General features: G+C 37.2%; 1 pseudogene; it reads right to left on the reverse strand.

The window, feature by feature from the left end:
* Positions 1–5,963: 5,963 nt before the first annotated feature.
* On the reverse strand, positions 5,964–6,445 carry LOC102856285 (annotated as a pseudogene).
* Positions 6,446–12,606: the final 6,161 nt, after the last annotated feature.

The following is a 12,606-nucleotide window of genomic DNA, read 5'->3' on the forward strand; positions in this document are numbered from 1 at the left end:
AATATAATATAATGTATTTGAGTAGTCTGTAAAGAGCTTTACTTTGTTTTGAGAATTATTTTTTGTGTACTTCATTATTTCCTTGCACATTTTCATGGTGTACTATGTAATGTCATATTGATAAACTTATATTTTCTTCAAATATTCAGATATTTCTTCAGATAATTAATTAATGTATTTTTATGCCATGAGAACCTTTTTCTTTTTGATACACCATGAACTATACATTAATTTCCTTGTAGTCTAACTTGCATCAACTTGTAGACTAGTATTGTTTAATTTGAATAAATTTGCAGAACTAATGTTTATTTCTATTTGTATCACCACATTTCACATATTTAGCATAGCAGAAGTCATTAAAGCAGAAGAACCTCAGATCCAGATGCCATAAAAGTTCTCATAAAATAGCAACATTTGCTGTATAAAGTAGTATATATAATTATGTTTTACTCAGAGGTTATTACACATTATATATAATTAAACAGAAACATAGTCTCAAGTGTATAAATTCTGATAGTTAAGATGGATATAAAATAAATACTTTATAATCACATTTTCTCTTAGTAATTATACATAACATTAATAATAGAAAAGTATTAAGTATAAACATACTAAAGATAATGTCCTCTTTGGTTAGTCACTTGTTAAATTAGGACTGATCCTGCGGGATACCATAGCCATACCATCACTACAAATTCCAATTATTTATCATGTTCAGTGCCATGAATTGAATTGTGTCCCCCAAAACACTTATTAACTTTTCAGGGCTATGATTCTCAGAGGTTTGGTATTTATGCAATGATGTAATTTCACTCTTAGTAGCAATGCAGTCATCCCTTTATTGTGATGTGTTTGCTTGTAATGTAATTAGAGTGTGTGCAACACCCCTAACTCAGATCAGACATCTGAACAGTATAAATGGATTTTTCCTGGGATGTGACCTGCATTACCTTCTATATTATAAGAAATAAAGAAGAGAAAAGCAAGCAAAGGAGAAGGATTCATTAAAAGCATGTCCTTCATTTCACCAGGTTGAGGGAAGTCTCTCTTTTCTTGCTTGATGAAGAAATTCATCACTTATCGTAGAGGAAGAATTCCTATCTCTGCAGTTAGAGCTCTTCAGTTTATTGGCAAGACTAGCCAATCCTCTTGTAGATTTTTAAGACTGTCCAAACCCCTTGTGGAATGGTAGATAGCCAAGCTAACATGTGCCATTCTCATTGTCCCATCTGTCTTTATACCAACAGCAAATAAGGCCTAGAGATGTCTTATTGAAAAACATACTCAATTGACCATCCTTAGGCTTCTGTAAATTATATACATTAACCTATGAAAGATTAACTCTCATTTTAGAATATACAATAGCTATATTTGTAGAAATGTATAATTAACAACTTCTTTCCTAATGCTTTAATTTCTCCCATTTTAGATTGTTGTTGTTAGGTACCATCTACTTGAGTATGATTCATAGAGACTATATGATAAAAAGATCTGAACTCCGTCCTATCCTGTGTCATCTTCTCACTTCCTGACACACTAGGGGCCATTGGGGCAGTCACTGTGTCAATTCATCTGATTAAGAGTCTTTCTCCCCTTCACCAAACCTCCACACATCCAAGCATCATATCCATTTCCAATGAATAGTGCCTTGTAGCAACATGCTCAAAGTATTTAAGGTGAAGCCTCATCATCTTTGCTGACAAAGAGCACTATAGCTGCACATTATACAAGACAGAATTATTTGTTCTTTAGGCAGTACATGGGATGTTTAATGCTCTTCTCCAATACCACAACTTAAAAGCATCAATTCTTCTTCTGTCTTCCCTATTCATTGTGCAGCTCTGTGATACATAGTAAGTGACCAGAAAGATCTCTGCCTGAAACTGGTGCACCTCAAGTTGCAATACTGAAAGATGTGAAGGGTAGTATCTTGAATGACCCAGAAAACATTGAGATGGAGGAAGTACACAGAATCACTGTACCAAAAAAGAACTGATTGACACTGAATAATTTGGCTTTAGGACTGAAGGGAGACAAATCATTATGCAAATGACACAACCTTGCTTTCTAAAAGTGAGGAGGAATTGAAACATTTGTTGCAGAAGATCAAGGAAAGGAGTCCTTCAGTATGGATTGCATGTCAATGCCAAGAAAATCTTACCATTGGACTGATAGGTAATATCGTGATGAATGAAGTTGAGATCAAATCTGTCAGCAGCTTCATCTTGCTTGGATCCACATCTTGCTTGATACCAGCAGTCAGGAAATAAAGAGATGCAGTGCACTGGAAAACTGCAGGTACAGACCTCTCCAAAGTATTGAGGAGTAATGATGTCAATTTGAAGAATAAGGTGCATCTGATTCAGTCGTTAGTCTTTCCGATTACTTGATAGCATTTGAAAGATGGACAATGAATAAGGATAACGGAAAAGGAATATCAACTTTGAGATGTGGTATTTGAGAAGAGCACTGAACATCTCATAGATTTCCAATAGAGCAAACAAATATGTCTTGGAGAGGGTGCAACCAGAGTGTTCTTTGGAGGCAATAATGATGAGGCTTCCCCTCACATATTTTGGACATGTTTCTAGGTGGAGCCATTTCTAGAAGAGGGAAATGATACTGAGAAGGGTGGAGGGTCAATGAGAGGAAGACCCTCAACCAGGTGGATTGACACTGTGACTGCTGCAATAAGATCTAATGTGTCAGGAAGTATGAGGATGGTGCAGGATAAAACAGGGTTCAGATGTTTTGTTCATAGGATTGTTAAGATTGTACTTGACTAGATGGCACCTAACAACAACAACCATGTGAGCAGGAGCCAAAAATAATGAAAAAAAGTGGGAGCTGCAGTGAAGGCATTGGCAAAAAATAAAACCTCAGGAATCTATGGGTTATCAATTGACATATTTCAATTATCAGATGTAGCCTTGGATGATCTATGCTATTTTAGATAGCCAATTACTGTTTTGCCCATCCTAGTCACACCAGTTGAGAGTTCTAGTGGCCTAGTGGCAAGAAGCTGCAGTACAATAACAAAGGCATACGCTTTAAGGCTGCCAGGAGCTCCATGAGAGAAAGATGGTCAACTGACTCTGAAAACCCACAAAAGGATCAGTGGTATATCAATTTCTTGGGTTTTTTTATTATTTTTTTTGGTGTATCAATTTCAACTAGATAGTACATATCAACAACATCAGCCCAGTATTCTGAAGAGATAAGCATGCTCCTTTCTCTGAAGAATACTCTCTTCCAGTTGGAAAATTTAATTTCCATATTCATAAGTCCCGTCAAGAACAAACCATTAGGTTGCAGTAATCATCACTAGTTCAAAAGCATAAAAAATCTTATCTTCGTATGCTTGGGTTCTAGTCAAATCATCTCCATTCTTCAGTTGCTAGGTCCACGTAGACATGAGATGCAGACTTAGTGTTCATCCTTATTCCTGTGTTTTGGACCAATTGGTTCTTAGCTGTCACATGAGTACAAAGCAACAAGTTGGGTGTCCGCATGACTCCCTTCTTCTCAAAGACAGCAACACTTTTACACTTATCAATATGCATGATTGGTCAACAATGCTGATGGAACATTCCCAAATTCACCCCGTCTCTTCATTGCTGCATGACTCCTAATTCCACCCCAGTGGATCCAGGTGGTGACCACTACTGAGCATACTTCCTAGTTACCTTTAACTTCAAGTCCTGAAAAGCCACATTGTTGTTGTTGATTGTTGTAGAGTCCAGCATGACTCATAGTGACCCTATTAACAAAAGGCATGAAACCTTTTCAAAACTATCCTCATTTATCAAAGTTCATAGTTTCCAGAAGCATGTTGCTTAGGAAACGATGTAATTATCCTGCCTCATAATCTAGAGGACTTCTAGTTTTAAAGGTCAATCTCTTCTTTCTTCCCAAGGCACACAAAAGTCCGAGGAAGATCTATTCAAATGCAAATCTCATAAAAGTACTGAGTGGGGTTTAATACTCCCCTAGACCAAGTCATATGGTGTCTAATCTATTGCTTTCAAAAAGCATTGTCCTCCTTTTTGTATCCAACTTGCTTCAGGGCAGATTACATACTTTCAAGATTTGCAATGTCTAGTAATCACTAATATCATATATCTTAACATTGTTGTTTTGTACAATCAAGTTAGAACCAACACATTACCTGACCTTCTGATGGGTTTTCTGAGGTAGATAATCACATGAGAGGAGATTACCCATCTTACTCCTATGACATATTTCAACAAATAGACCCTGTCCTGGATGTGTTCACCAAGTTGTGCCAAGAAATCTGGAGGACAACCACCTGGCCAACTGATTGAAGAGGTCTATATTTGTTCCTATTCCAAAGAAAGGTGATCCAACAAAGTGTGGAAATTATTGAACAATATCACTAATATCACATGCAAGCAAGATTCTGCTGAAGATTATCCAGAAATGACTGGAGCAGCACATCAACAGAGAACTACCTGAAATGCGGGCTTGATATAGAAGAAGGCTGTTGCACTAAGGATATTATAGCTAATGTCAAGTGGACCTTGGCTGAAAGTAGAGAGTACCAGAGGAATGTCTATTCGTATTCCATTGACTATGCAAAGGCATTGGATTGTGTGCATCACAACAAACTGTGGCTGACTCTGAAAATAAAAGGAATCCTGGGACTCTTGACTGTGTTTATGTGAAACCTATACTTGAAACAGGAAGCAGTTGTCAGAATAGAGCAAGGTTTAAAATTGGGAAGAGTGTGTGCCAAGGATGTGTCCTATCTCCATATCTTTTCAATCTATATGTGGAACAAATTATCCAAGAGGCTGGGTTCTATGAAGAGAAATGTGGCATCAGAATTGGAGGTAGGCTTATCAACAATCTGCCTCATGCAGATGATACACCTTGCTTTCTGAAACTGAGGAGGACCTAAAGTGCTTGCTGTGAGGGGTCAAGGACTGCAGCCTTCTATTTAGATTGAAGTTCAAAATCAATAAAACAAAGATTCTCACCAGTGGACCAATTGGCAGCATCATGATGCCTGGTGAAGAGATTGAGACTGTTAACAGCTTCAGTTTTCTTGGCTCTACAATCAACACTCTTGGTACCAGCAGCCAGGAAATTAAAAGATGAATTGCTTTGGGAAAGTCTGCTGTCAGAGACCTCTCCAAAGTACTCAAGAGCAACTATGTCAGTCTGGAGACTAAAGAGCTCCTGATACAGGTCATGGTCTTTGTAATTACTTGTAACACATCAGAGAGCTAAACAATAACTAGGGATGATAGAAGGAGAAATAGCGTCTTTGAGCGGTGCTGCTAGAGAATAGCAGTGACTATAACATTGCTTGCTAAGAGAACAAACAAGTTAGTCCTGGAAAGGGTGAAGCCAGACTGCACCTTAGAGGCAAGGATTCTGAAGCTTCATCTGACATACTTTGGGCATGTTGCAAGATGGTATCATTCCTTGGAGAGGGACATCATGCTTGGGAGTGTGGAGGGACAGTGCAAGAAAGGAAGACCCTGTGAGATGGATTGATTCAGCGACTGGGGTTATGTGAGTAGGTGTATCAGAGACAATAAGACTGGCACAGGATAGAGCAGAGTTTAGGGTTGTTGTACATTGGGTTGCTATGACTCACAGGCGACTCAGTGGCACATAATAACAACAACAACTCCTATAGAGCAGCTGGTGGATTTGAACCATTTTCATAAAGTAAAGCAAATAAAAACCTTAACATATAAACCTTTCAGAGGGTTAAGAGTTTCATCTTCAAACTCTACCCTCAGACAATTTTATCCACACATGTTCACATGGTCTGTGGCATGTGCTCTGTCTCAGGCCAAAACCTGTTACTCTATTTACTGCAAATCTGTAACTTCTTACAAAATCCCACTATCATGAGTTTGGGGCCAGCACATCAAATCTTATAGCTTCTCACAGCAACTTTAAAAAGAAGAAGGGCTTTGCAGAAGTTTCTAAGAATGCACAGTTGTTCCACTGTCATGCTAGATTTTGGCCTTGCTCCTTTCCTACAACACTTTGATCTTCTAAGTCACCCTTATTACCAACCAGAAACATTGGAACATCATCATTCTGTTCATCAATCTGTTCTCTCAAGTCTTGCAAATCATTAAAAGTCTTGCAAATCAATCCAAATTCTCTGTAAATGTTCATTAAAATTATTTTTTTAAAGTGGACTGTGCAGTGATAAAATAAACTAAGGCAAATCTTGCCCATTTTTCATGTACAAATCCCTTATTGCTGCAAATTGTTCCATTCCTGCAGTATCCAATATTTCAAGCATACATTGGTGTGTATCTACTTCAACTTGCTTTCTATAAGAATCTTCTATCATAGGATCATATTTTTCAACAAAAATTCCTTGAACAAACTGTACGGTCAAGGCAGACTTTCCAACACCTTCTGCGCCAAGAACGACTAGCTTATATTCTCGCATGGTGCAAACTTCGTGTTAAAACCTCTTATACTGTCACCGGGTCCCCACAGCCAACGTTTCCTCATGCCTCGCTCTCCCTGCAGGTCTCTCTGCTCCAGGCGCCACCTAGGTCCAGCTGGTGCCGAGGCTCCGGCTGGTTACACGCCTGACTACTCAAAAATAAATATTAATGAGATATTTTATGACCCCGTGCGGCAAATTAACCGAAAAGCTCCTGTGCCTGGGAAGGCTTGCAAAAAGTCATCATGTCAGCTGCTTTAATATACTGAATGCATTGTAGCTCTGAGCCAGGTCTGAAGAACTGTTGCCCAATTCAACAGTGCCAGCATTCCAACTTTGTTAAACCCACAGCATCTTAAACGACCTTTCCTGTGGTGGTACCCTTTAAGAGGCGAATGAAAGCTACTACATCAGTTTGCACATTCTGATCACTTTCCAGTATCACAAGAAAGATTTTTACTTCTATAATAGCCCTAGAGTATGCAACTGGTAAAACCAAAGGCTACATCCAGTATTACTGCTTAATAGACATTCTTCATCCACCAATGTTGTAAATGTATGAAAATGGTGCACTATATACTTTAACATGTCCCATCCTTTGTATTGAAGAATATAATGAAAATCCTAAAAGCACCACTATTTTAGTATAATTTAAAAACGTCCGAAGAGCTCCTATATAGACTACTCCAGATAACTATGCTTCTTTGAAACTTGTAGTTTACTGTAATTATTTTTTAAGAATCCAAGTTCATTATTTTTTTTTGGTCATTATTATTGTATTGTAAAAAAAAAACAGGGCTTTGATTAACACAGCTATATAGTGTTGGTTTGTTGTGTTTTTTTTTTCAATTTTTTTTAAAAACCTGTGGAGATAGTGATCTTGTCTTTAAAATATGAGTCTTTTCAGTATAATGTCTTAGATTAAAAAGACCTTGCCTTTAATATCTGTTGGGAAGGAAATGTCCAGACTTTTCAAATCTCTTCTATGTGTCATTTTTTGTTTACATAGGGAACAATGTTTATAGTTGTGTGTACTGTGGGAGTGTACAACAAGAAGTGTATATTTTCAAACAATTTTTTAATGATTTAACAATTTTTGTAAATCATTTTCAGGCTTCTGCAGCTGTAGATTCTCACTGTGAATCCCTTGCTTGCTCATGCATAAGTGTATTTGCAATACCAAATATACAGGATTAATATTTTTGCCTGCTAGTGATTGTTTCACATGTGTAATGTTTTGATTGAGATGTTATGTGGTAGAACAGTACTGTAGATGCGAATGTAGGAAGTAATTTTAATCATGTGTATTTGGTTACAAGGCCTAAGTTGCATTTTCTATTGCTGTTTTATTTAACAATGCCTTGTTGCTTTGTATGCATAATGTTTGGGTGTAAAGACTGTGTGTCTATGCAACAGAGAGCCACAGTATTTAAATTGACCAACGTAATGTTACAATTACTATGAGATGGCCAAAGATAAACTAAAAGCCTTAAATGAAGTGGTGCAATTTTGAGTAACTTAGCAGTTCAGTAAATTTGGATTGCCATGAAAAAAAAAAAAAAGAAGAAGAAGGGCTATGATGTCGGGAACACTAGATCTGACCTAAATCAGATTCACAGTGGTTAACTATCGCCCACACTTAGTATCAATAATGCAAACCCAATTCCCATGTTATCAGACATGTGTCCAATGCCCCCTTCTACTCATCTCAACACCAATCTTACTGCTTGGCTGAGTTCAAATTTGATGTGTTAGTTTATAGACCACACAGAATCATACTGGGGGAGCTAAAACATTACAACTTGTATTAATAACAAAACAGAATCAAGACAGTTCACAAAACGTGCACTCAGACTCAAATCTTACGGTTCTAAGTGTTCCCAAGTTCTCCTAAGTTGGGGAATACTGACTTCCCAACAATTGTCTAACAAAATTCTCAGTCCAGGCAATATTGGGTCTCTGCCCTTCAAAGTCCCATTTCACATGAATTCTCCATTTCAACCATCACTAATGGTACTGCTGCCATCTGGAAGTGTGTCCTACATTTCACCAAGTTAGAGGAGGTGTCTTTTCTCTGGCTGAGTGAAGAATTTATTCTCTTCTGATGGAAAAAGAATTTCTATCTCTCCAGCTAGAGCTCTTCAATTTATTGAGGAGACTCTTATAGATAGTTGAGACTGTCCAATCCCCTTGTGGAATGGTAGACAGTCAATCCTCTGTTGAATAAGCCAATATGCCCCATTGACATAGTCTTAGTCATTTGCATGTTGCTGTTGTTGTTAGATTCCAGTAGAGTTAAGCATGACTCATAAAGACCCTGTGAACAAAAGATCTGAACCCTGTTCTGTCCTGCACCATTCTCACACTTCCTGACACACGAGAGCCCATTACAGCAGTCACAGTATCAATCTACTTGATTAAGGGTCTTCATCTCCACCCTTCCAAGTATCATGGCTCTATCCAAGGAACAAGCCCTCCTAGCAACATGCCCATAGTATGTGACGAAAAGCCTTATGATTCTTGGAATTCATACTGAAGGCTGTGTTCCTTGATTTTCTGCAACAAATGCTTCAAGCCCTCCTCACTTTCAGCAAGCAAGGTTGTGTTATCTACGTAAAGCAAATTATTGATAAGTCTCCTTCCAATCCTGATGCCATGCTTCTCCTCACAGAGTCAACTTCTCAGACAATCCTGAGGCACTTCCTTCCCAATTACAAACCATGCAGTACTCCCTTGCTTCATTCACACAACAGCCTCCTGATTTAGGTATAGGTTCCACATGAGCACAATCAAGTGTCTGGGATTCTTATTCTTCTCAATGCCAGCCACAACTTGTCATGATCCACGTAGTCAAATGCCTTTGCATAGTCAATAAAGCACACATAGACAGAATCTATCTGACATCAGCAACGATATCCCTGTTGCCATGGCCTCTTCTAAATTGTGCTTGAACTTCTGGAAGTTCCTTATTTGTGTACTACTCCAGCCATTTTCTAATGATCTTCAGCAGCATTTTATATAGCTTACCTGTATAGCAACATCAAATAAAGGTTAGAGAAGTCCTGTTGAAAGATAAACTCCATACTAGCATTGAGTTTTTACTTACTCAATAATAGACATTAACATTACCACAACAATAAAGGAGTTAGGAAAAGAGATACTCTTTAAAAAACATAAAAAACCAAAAAAACCCACATTAACATATAATCTCAACAGTTACTTATGTCTTTTTTATTTCCTATAAATCACAATAAAATTTGGCAACCTAAGTATTCGTAAGACCTACTGAAAACATTTATATGTTAAGATAAATTAACATTAATTAAGAAATTTAGGAGCTAAATAGAAGATTTCAAAGGACAGCTTGGGAAGACAAAGCAAAGTATTAGAATTAAATGTGCAAAGAGCTGGAGTCAGCAAATCAAAACAGCCGAACTCGCTCAACATTTCTTAAGCTGAAGGAATTGAAGAATAAATTCAAGTCATGTGTTACAACACTTAAGGATGCTTTGTGCAGAATAGTGCATGATCCAAGAAGCATTAAAGGAAGATGGAAGGAGTAGACAGAGTCACTGTACCAAAAGAAAGTGGCTGACACAGAAGAATTCCAAGAAACAATGTATGAGCAAGAACCTGTGGTGATGAAGGAAGAAGTTTAAGCTGCTCTGAAAGAATTGGCAAAAAATAAGTCTCCAGGAATTGATGGCATACCAATTGACATATTTCAACAAACAGATGCTTCCCTGGGTGTGCTGACTAAGTTTTGCCAAGACATCTGGAGGACAACCAGTTGGGCAACTGACTGGAAAAAAATCTATATTTGTTCCCATTCCAAAGAAAGGTGCCATGACAGAGTATGAAAATTAGTGAACAAGGTGCACCTGATCTAGGACATACTATTCACAATTGCTTGTTATGCATCAGAGTGCTGGACAATGACAAGGGATAATGAAAGAAGAATTGATGCATTTGAGCTGTGGTGCTGGAGAAGAATTTTGAATGGACTGCCAGGAGAACCAACAGGTCATCCTTGAAAGGGTGAAACCAGGCTGCTCCTTAGAGGCTAGTATTCTGAAGCTTCACCTGACATACTTTAGGCATGCTGCAAGTAGGGATTAGTCCTTGGAGAAGGACATTATTCTTGGAAGGGTGGAAAGACAGAGAAAGAGAGGAAGACCATTGATGAGAGTAATTGATTTAGAGACTGGTTTATGATGGCAATTGTGTCAGAAACAATAAGATTGGCACAAAGTAGAGCAGGTTTCAGGGCTATTGTACATAGATTCACAATGAGTCACAAGTGACTTGATGGTACGTAACAGCAACATTAGATAATATAAAGGATAAAACATAATTGTATTATATCGATACTTAAAGCTCTCAGAAATAACAAAAGAGAACAAATAATTTAATCCAGTATAAGATTAAAGAGGAAATTCATATTTTTTAGGATCTTTTGTATTGTTTTGTAGTTCACAAGGCCACTCTCTGGTATTAATGACCCTGAGCAAATATGAAATGTTCAGCAAAATAATGAAAGGTTTAACTCTCTATTAATAAATTGAATAGTCAGTCCATAAGGTAAGACAAAATCACCAGTTTAGTTTATTCATAGGAATATTACAAAACCTCACTATATGATCTCATTAATTTCAATAATATGATATCATCAACCTCAATAATATCATGCATTTGTCCTATTTTATAACTGTATCAAATACATAATATCCCCAAATATGTGTATATTTTCATTTGGCCTTTGAACAAATATAAAAATGAGTATCTATATTGTCTTATTAAGAAGTGCTTGTTATATTTTGTTTTTATCATCTACATAAATTTCATGGGAATTTGCCTAATGACTTATGTAAGACAATTCTCCACTATTTACTTGCCATTTGGTGCATTATGATAGCTGGTATGTTGATGTGATGCCAACCCACTGGTTTTTAACATAACAGCACTGTTACTCATGTTGGATAATTTTCAGAAGAGCTTTTAGACTAAGACAAACAAGCAGAACAAAATCTCTATGGATGATGGGAGAACATTGTTGAATATAGTTCCAGAATATTTGGTTGAGCATATTAAAAATGCAGTTGTGTTGCTTCCTCAAGGCCTTTAAAGTACCAAAGAAAACATCAGTTTAAAGACTAAAGCACAAATTATCTAGGCTATGATATTTTCAATTACTTGCTATGTATCTATTCTTCTGCTATAATTGTTCATTGTTCAGCTCTCAGATGCATAGCAAGTGATAAGAAAGACCAAGACCTGATCAGACACACCTTAGTCCTTAAAGTGATACACTGCTTCTCAGTAATGTGGAGAGTTTCCTGACTGAAGACTTTGCCAGTGAAATACATCTTCTGATTTTCTGACTACTGGTAGTGAGGATGTTGATTATGTATCCAAGAAAGATGAAGTTACTATCAGTTTCAATCTTTCTCCATCTATCATGGTGTTGCCTATGGGTCAAATGTAAGAATTTTTGTTTTTCTGATGTTGAGACTCACTCCACATTGAAAGCTATATATTTTGAACTTTGGCAACAAGTCCCCCTCACTTTCAGCAAGCAAGGTTGTATCATCTACATAATGCAGGTTATTGATGAATCTCCCTCTGACCTTGATGCCACATTCTTCTTCGTAGAGTCTAGCTTCTCAAATAATATACTCAGCGTACAGATTGAATAGGTGTGGAGAGATAATACAAGTTTGACATGCTTCCTTCTTAATTGTAAATCATGTAGTGTTCTCATGTACTGTTGGCCCAGTAGCCTCATGATCTAGGTATTGGTTTCTTATGAGTACAATGAAGTATGCTCTATTTTTCTCAATGATAGCCATAACTGTTATGATTCATAAATAATAAGTCAAATGCCTTTGTCTAGTCAGTAATCATAAATAGTCATTCTTCTGGTATTCTTTACTTTCATCCAGGTCCATCTAAAATCAGCAATGATATCACTGGTGCACAACTTCTTCTAAATTGTGCTTGAACTTATGACATTTTCTGATCTATGTACTGTTCTAGCTTCTTTTTTTAATAATCTTCATTCAGCGGTGCTTTCCTTGCATGTGGTATTAATGATATTGTTTGATAGTTCCCACATTCTTTTGGATCACCTTTCTTGGGAATAGGAACAAATATGGACGACC

Source organism: Elephantulus edwardii, unplaced genomic scaffold (genome assembly GCF_000299155.1).
Source record: "Elephantulus edwardii isolate Elephantulus edwardi_28Jun2011 unplaced genomic scaffold, EleEdw1.0 scaffold00034, whole genome shotgun sequence".
NCBI classification, from domain to species: Eukaryota; Metazoa; Chordata; class Mammalia; order Macroscelidea; family Macroscelididae; genus Elephantulus; species Elephantulus edwardii.